General features: G+C 42.4%; 1 protein-coding gene across 1 annotated transcript in view; it reads left to right on the top strand.

Moving 5' to 3' along the window:
• The window catches only part of LOC308168400 (excitatory amino acid transporter 5-like), a gene marked incomplete at both ends in the record, with an annotated part of 32,904 nt that overhangs the window by 7,549 nt on the left and 17,888 nt on the right, over positions 1–7,467 (top strand). The window lies entirely within an intron of this gene.

Below are 7,467 nucleotides of genomic sequence, written 5' to 3'. Positions count from 1 at the left end.
TGTCCTCAACAGTTCAAAAAACAGAATGTTTACGTGACTGCTGTAAATCTGTTGAATCTGATAACTTCTTGCAAATGCAGTGCCTGCCAGTTTCTCCAGCCAATCTATTTTAAACCCCAAATCCTCCATGCCCTCTGTTGCGTACACGAGGTTAGAGATGTCCAATGCAAAAAAAAAAAAGGAAAAAAAAGAAGGAATCATGCAAAGGCACTGATTACGCACAGGACGCTTTGTGCAATAAGCTACTTACAATCCCTGCAACGGCAAAGACTGGATGAGAAGTTGATCCCCCGTCCCCCCGTCCCCTCCTCTCTCCTTCTCTCTCTCCATCCCTCTGCTCCACCTCCCTCCCCTCCTGCCCGTGTTGAACAGAAGGGTCAGGTCAGACAGCATTCCGGTTCCCCAGTTTGCACACATGCACAGGAGTTCAGATGAGTCCATGCAAGAGTCCCCTGCCAAAGAGGACTAGGCACGTGAGGGTTAGCGCCGTTAATTACGACTAATCTTTAACACTGAAAGCGGGCATGGGGCCATAACTGTCCTGACTCTCAACCCCCTTCCCCCCCGACACACACACACACACGCTTATTCTACTGGGAGGAGCTCCAAACTGTATCAGATCAAATGGCCAGGAGGGAAAGAGGTGGCTCTATTCAACGTTGTAGTAAAAGGGTCGGTCCCGCCGCTGTGTTTAGATGGAGCAGCGGAGAGAGGAAAAGCACGTCTGCTGTATACAATGTACAGACAAGTACCCTGACTGCAGCTTCAGGCAGCAATAATGTATAATGAGAATTGAAAGAGAGAGAGAGAGAGAGAGAGAGAGAGAGAGAGAGAGAGACAGAGAGAGAGAGAGAGAGAGAGAGAGAGAGAGGGGGGTGGTTTCTGTTGGTTTACACCTTGAGGTCCTATCTGGGTCAGGCGGATGTGACGTAGGTCGGTTCACGGTTCAACACGACGCTTCCCGCGTCCCAATGTCCATACCTCCCCCCCTCACCACCACACCATCAATGATGAAAATGGAATATTTCTTAATTGCAGGGTGGATAGGGCGGGCGGGCGGGCAGGCAGGCAGGCTGGCTGATGGTCCGTGGTGGTGCGCGGTACGCTAGGGCTTAGCCGGGGCTGGACGTTTGAGCCCATGTCTGTCCCCGTTTTTTCCCAGAGCCATCTGCCCACACCAGCCAAAGTGGAAAACTAGATTATCCCCGTGAACGCGTCATGCACAATCAAAGCCCAATGGCCGCCCCAATGCCGGGCCCATTCCTTATCCTCCTCTCCGTCTTTCCCCCCCCGTCGATTTCTAATTGATACGGTACGTTTGTTGTGGAATGCAGTTTGATGAGGGGGGACACCACTGGGTCATCATTTGTCAACATGACTTTTGTATCACTCAGGCTAAGCTGCATGGCAGTATATTGATAGAGCGCTCGTGTCTTCACAGATGTGCTCTTCTGAGACCCTGAGGTCAAAGGTCGTAATGATGTAGAGCATATTCTGGTGAGAGCTCTTCTAAATGGTGTGTCTCTGCATAAACAACCATACATGTTTCCCAGGATAACTTAAGCCAGCTCCAGGGGTTAGTCGGAGTGACTCTCTTTTAATGGAAACTATTTCTTTTTCCCAGTGTGATAATATGATAATGACGCATGCACACCATTATCAAGAAGCCTAAGTTTCATATCTATCAACGGACATGCTGCTGTACCTCAGTGATATTGTGTAATAAAACTGAGTTACTTAGTGACATCATAACATTTGTTGTTAGTGCTACCAACAGAGTTATATAATGCCTATAGTATGAAGTGTGTTCCTTCCTATTCTCATTCTGTGGTGCGGCCTTAGAATTCCCTATTTCATATTCAAACATAACTTTTACGGTACATGTTTGAATGGCCAATGAATCCCGGTGCATCATTTCAAACCATGCCGTTTGTAAATCAGCATTCTAAAGCATTTTATGCTCATTGAAATATCCCATATCACTGAACACTGGAGAGAAATACCTGTTCTGTGTTTGTTTTGTAAAATTCACAAGTTCACAAATAGCATGTGATCCCCGAGATAATCTTTTCATCATCCCCAAAAGATTCTTCCTTATCTACCATCCTTTATTTACCATCCTTTTGCTGGCCAGTCTCTGTATGATTACAATCCTACTGTAATGTTTGTGTGTATGAGGTAAATGCGATTTTTCACCCTTTCCCTATTTTGTAGAGGATTTTTTTATCTGGTCAAAGGCAGTCTTTTGTTGACATTGATTGTTGTAACAATGTTGTCTTGTGTTTCATATCTTGCCTTCAGGAAACAAATAGAGTAAAATCAATAGACAACACCATGTTGCTTTGTAGAGAAGATTCTGGTCGAATAAGCGAGAGCAGACATTCCATACGATCCTCTAGCTGACATGTTACCGTGGAGGGCATACAGTAGATGCCTCCACTTTCCAGACAAAGATGAATGGCAAGATGTCAACATTGTTGATTGGGAAAACTAACCAACCGTGGTCTAACCACTAACTATGGTCTGATATAGAAGGGTTACTTTAACACTAAGAGGCCACTACCTGTACATCTAAGATATTCCAGACATGCACTCTTATAACATGAGAGCCCCCAGACCCACCACATTTACACCTAATCTGTAGTGCACAGTGTTACATTTCTTTTATTAGGATAAAACCCCTTGAGATGTGCCATCTCGTTTTTCGAGGGGGTCCTAACAACACTACATAATACATAATAATAACAAAACATATGACATAATAACTTGAGAAGAACTATAAAAGACACAACCATGACAGAACACAGACAGACAGGAGACAAACAAACAACAACACACATTGCCAGTTGAAAACATTGAGAACATCACAACCATAACAAGACCAAAATGGGTAACAGAACAAGGGCAGGCGGATCTACATACCACAATATACGTACATACTACACTTTACAGTAAACTTAATACAGCTGAAAATAATATTAAGTGTAGATGTAAGTGGTGACAACTTGACAACAAGTGATCTTTTCTACAATTGTTTCAACCCCTGGCCTCTGAAGAGTAAAGCTCTTGTATATTGGAGTACAATCTGAAACGATTATTAGTTCATCTAAGCAGGTTAAACATTATAACATTGCTCTCCTGTCTAGGCAGAGAGGGGTTTGTGACTAGATGTTAGCCTCTGTGGTATAGTGTGCATGGTGACTGTTTCCATAAAACTATTATCATCTGACTCTGTTTTGTCAGATGTAAACCAGCCACACTATCGAAAAGCTAGCAATTCAACAGCGCGAGTGGGGGTATTTGAACTTGAGTGAGTTTAAAATCTTAACTCGTTTACACATGCTACACGTTAACATCTCTTTAGTTGTTATTTATCAATATTATGAAATGACAAAAACACTGGGGTTAAAACTTGATGAAGAACCTTGGCCTTATTTCTATCACAGCATATTGGAGGACTGCGTTCATATTCCATTCACCCAGCTCAATGTAACACAAAGACTGACATAAAGGGCTGCCTCTTGTTATTGAACTGTGCATGTGTGTTGCTGTCTCTATTCAACGGTTGCTCGAAAACACCACATCTGAGAGAGTTTGAGACGGAAAGAGTTTGAGACGGAAATAGTTTGGTCTCTGCGCAGACAGACGTTTTTGACTCTCTCCTGCAGATCTAACAAGCTGTTTGAGTGCATTTTCCTGTTCACACACACACACACACACACGCACACACACACACACACACACACACACACACACACACACACACACACACACACACACACACACACACACGCACACACACAATGTAAGACTGTAAATTTGTCTAGCATGTAATCTCTACCACTTCCCTGCTTTTAACTGCTTTTTATTTTGTGTTTTTCTCCTGTATCTGAGAGAACTAATAATATTTGTGATTGTAGTGATTGTCTGCATGTGAGCTGTGCTTAACACAGGAGATCTGCAGTGTGTTGCTTCCTGCTGTGTGTCTATCAACATCTCTATAGGGGGTTAGAGCATCTCCTATTATAACTGTAAACTCTGACCTCCCTTCAACACATCTTCAACAGATGAATCTCCAATTTAATCTACTCGTAATGCCACCATCTCTTGAACAGGCTGTTGATGAGATGTTGGCCACCTTATAGGCTAAATATAGCCTACTGTATGGGTGAGCACATGTTGTTTTACAAACCCTGGTGTATGAAGAGATCATTTGTTGGTTTTGTCTTGTCAAAATGCAGGGATTATATTAAACATAGGAATTATGAAGGCCCTGAGTTTTTCCTTACCATGTGACCTGACCAGGTAAAACTAGCCAGGAAGAGGGGTCTTGAGTTTTCCTGGTCAAGTCATATTGTCAGGAAAAACTTGGGCCCTCCTATTCATGATTTATTTATTGATTGATTGATAGCTTTGATACACATATTATATTAATATTAATTAGTCAATATATGAATTACAGTATATGTCAATAGTCAACGGAAGGCTCAACTAACACAATTCATTGGGAAATGCTGTGGTGTTTTGTTGACACTTAAATGGTTTTAGAGGAAAGATAAGGGGCCTCATTTATAGAAAGTACTCAGATCACATGTTGATCTTACCCGTGTCGTACGTAGAAAACCACGTCAACGTAGTGATTTATACAATTTCGACGTGAGTCAATTTGACCGTGGAAACGATCGTAGCTCTACGTCGAGTATTGACCTTGCGTACGCACATTACCTACTGGTTATGCAGAGTTATTACAGGCATGTGAGCCGCACTGCCTACTGTAATTCATGCAAGTGGCTCGTAATACAATTAACAATGTTGTTATCAGCCGAGAAAATGAGTTTAATTCAAGATTGAAAAGGAACTGATGTTTATGATTGTATTTCAGTCTTCCTTTATATCCCTCCGGAGCTGTCTATCTCCCCTTCAACATGCCTAGTGCGTTCCACAACGGACCTTGCCCGGCCACGTGCTAAATTATACTGGAGTTTCTCCGGTGCCTGGGAGTTCGCAAAGGGAGTTCGCAAAGGGAGTGAGCAGCCATATAAGAATAAGACCATTATATTATTACAGTATAAGCAGCACTCGAGTTGAGGAGGGATGGCATCCCCCCTGAAATAAAATCTAAATCGTCCCCCTTCTAAAACGGCCATCCCCTCTTTCCATACTTTGTCATTTTATCAATGAACGTGGTATTACTGCTATTTCAAGGTGCGAGGGGGCACGCACACACATGCAATGACATTTTTACCAAGTTACTGACACTGAAGTCACTGACGCTGAGGGGATGCTAAAATTGTCCTCATATGATCAAATCCACCACCTCCCCTGATTTTCTTTTACAACTTGAGTACTGAGTATAAGCATTTGCCTGGTTAGTTGTCATGATCAAACGTTACAAATGCAATTTACCGAGAAGCCACCCTTCTCTGCCCTCTCCCGCTTCCAGACGAACGCCTACCCTATATTATAGCACTTGTCTTCATTCAGCCGCTATAATTGAGCCGCTATCACAGGGCGTTAATACAAACCTCATTCACCTGCGTTCATTTTACCTGCGTTGGTATTTATAGAACGAAGCACGTACGCAACTTTAAACCATCTCAGCCCGTTTTATCAATAATGCTTACGTCCGTTTAGAAAAATGTGCTTACGTGAAAGTCAAAGACGACGTTCAAGTACCTTTTTATAAATGAGGCCCAAGGACATGTATTGTACCATAGAGAGGAGAAAGATCATTCCAGTGGGTGATACAGTACATAAAGCATTCTGATGGAACAGTGTTGTACAATGTAAGCTTGTTGTACTGTCACAGCACTGATATATGAGAAAACACTTGATGAATACCTGTGCTGGGCTTCCCACACTTATCAGGTTCCATATAATGTTCTGCCTTTGCAGGATTCATCTTTTTAGAGAGAATATCCTATTAGCTATTAGCATAACATACCTACAGTATTATGGCCCTGCTAGCCGTGCAGGTTATTACTTGTGCTAGAGGACAGCTCTATCTCAAATCTCTCCATTTGAAAAGGATTAACATGTTATCTGTTAATGGTGGTGAGAAGGATGGTTTTTAAATTGCTTCTGTCTGATAGATGAAGATGAAGGCTTTTACATTATTGACTTTAAAAAATGACAAAAGGCTGAATCTCATCCCTGCCTGTGCAGAGACAACATGTCTCTAATATTTGTTTAATAAGGGGAAAGCACGAATGGCATACGCTTTGTCGTGGATTAATTAACGAGACTCAAGATAGGAACTTGCTTTAAATCTAGGTATAGTATTTATTGAAGAAAATGATCTTTTACAGCTCGAGCGGACAGTCAACTTCTCAATGGGAAGCTTTCAATGACTGACACAAAACTCTCTCATAGTACAATTGATATATTGTTAACATAGTCATAACATTGAGAACAGGGAGTAAGTTCTCGTGGGACCGACAGCGAGTCCTAAACTAACTGTTTATGAACACAAGGCCCAAACAGCTCTGTGTTCACAAACAGGACAGTCAGACCCACAACAGTCCCACAGGAACACTCCTCATGGAAACATACTGTCACATTCTGTGTGAAAATGAATACCACAGAAATACATACAATACATATCATGTTAAAACATTTATAAGATGAAAAAATCCATTACAGCTTACGCCTAAAACCCACCACCGACCTTACCTTACCTTACCTTACCTTACCTGTGCGTGACAGAACTTTTGCTGGACGTTTGACAGCGTCGTCCTCGCCAGGCGCGTGTTTGCTGCGTTGCCTCCGTGGTGCGTCTCACAAATAGCTTTTAGTTTTCTGTTCTACAGGTTTTCAGAGGTGTGCTTATCCAGAACTATCTAAACTATCTATCTATCTAATTTACATTAGAATGGGGACATTCCATATTTTTTGTTATTTATGGAAGTGTCCAGGTTGCTGGGGGAACCAGGACGCCGGCTACACTGCACAGTTTAGCCCGAAATAGAGAGAGTGATACAGTAACAATAACACTTTTATCTCTATATTGTATTCATTCTCTTCATCTGTTGTTAAATGTTGATCTATTTATATCGATCTATTCTTGCCAATTCCTTATTACCAGTGGAAAGGGGGAAGGCTAAAACACATTGAATGGCCTAGATAGGACTTCTATAGTGCTACCTGGGGGGGGGGGTGCACTTCGATACGAACTTTGCATCACTTCCCGGGGTGCTATCGTCGACACACCCTAGTGACCCTATGAAAATGGGAAAGATAACCAGCCTTGAATGGACTCGTCGCGGTTCTCCTATCGAGATCGACAGACCGAGAAGCAATATTCAGGGGAAATAACTGACGCTTTCGTTTTCATGCAATACACCCAGACGAGGTGATGCGCGCAGTGGGAGAGAGAGCTGCATTTTCACTCTGCATCCCCGATAAAACATTTTTTATTTAACCTTTATTTATACAGGTAAAAACACATTGAGCCCCAAGGGCTCATTT

This window comes from Nansenia antarctica (genome assembly GCF_963989245.1).
Source record: "Nansenia antarctica genome assembly, chromosome: 12".
Classification (NCBI taxonomy): domain Eukaryota; kingdom Metazoa; phylum Chordata; class Actinopteri; order Argentiniformes; family Microstomatidae; genus Nansenia; species Nansenia antarctica.
The sequence above is the reverse complement of the archived record's forward strand: the minus strand, read 5'-3'. Positions and strand labels throughout refer to the sequence as shown.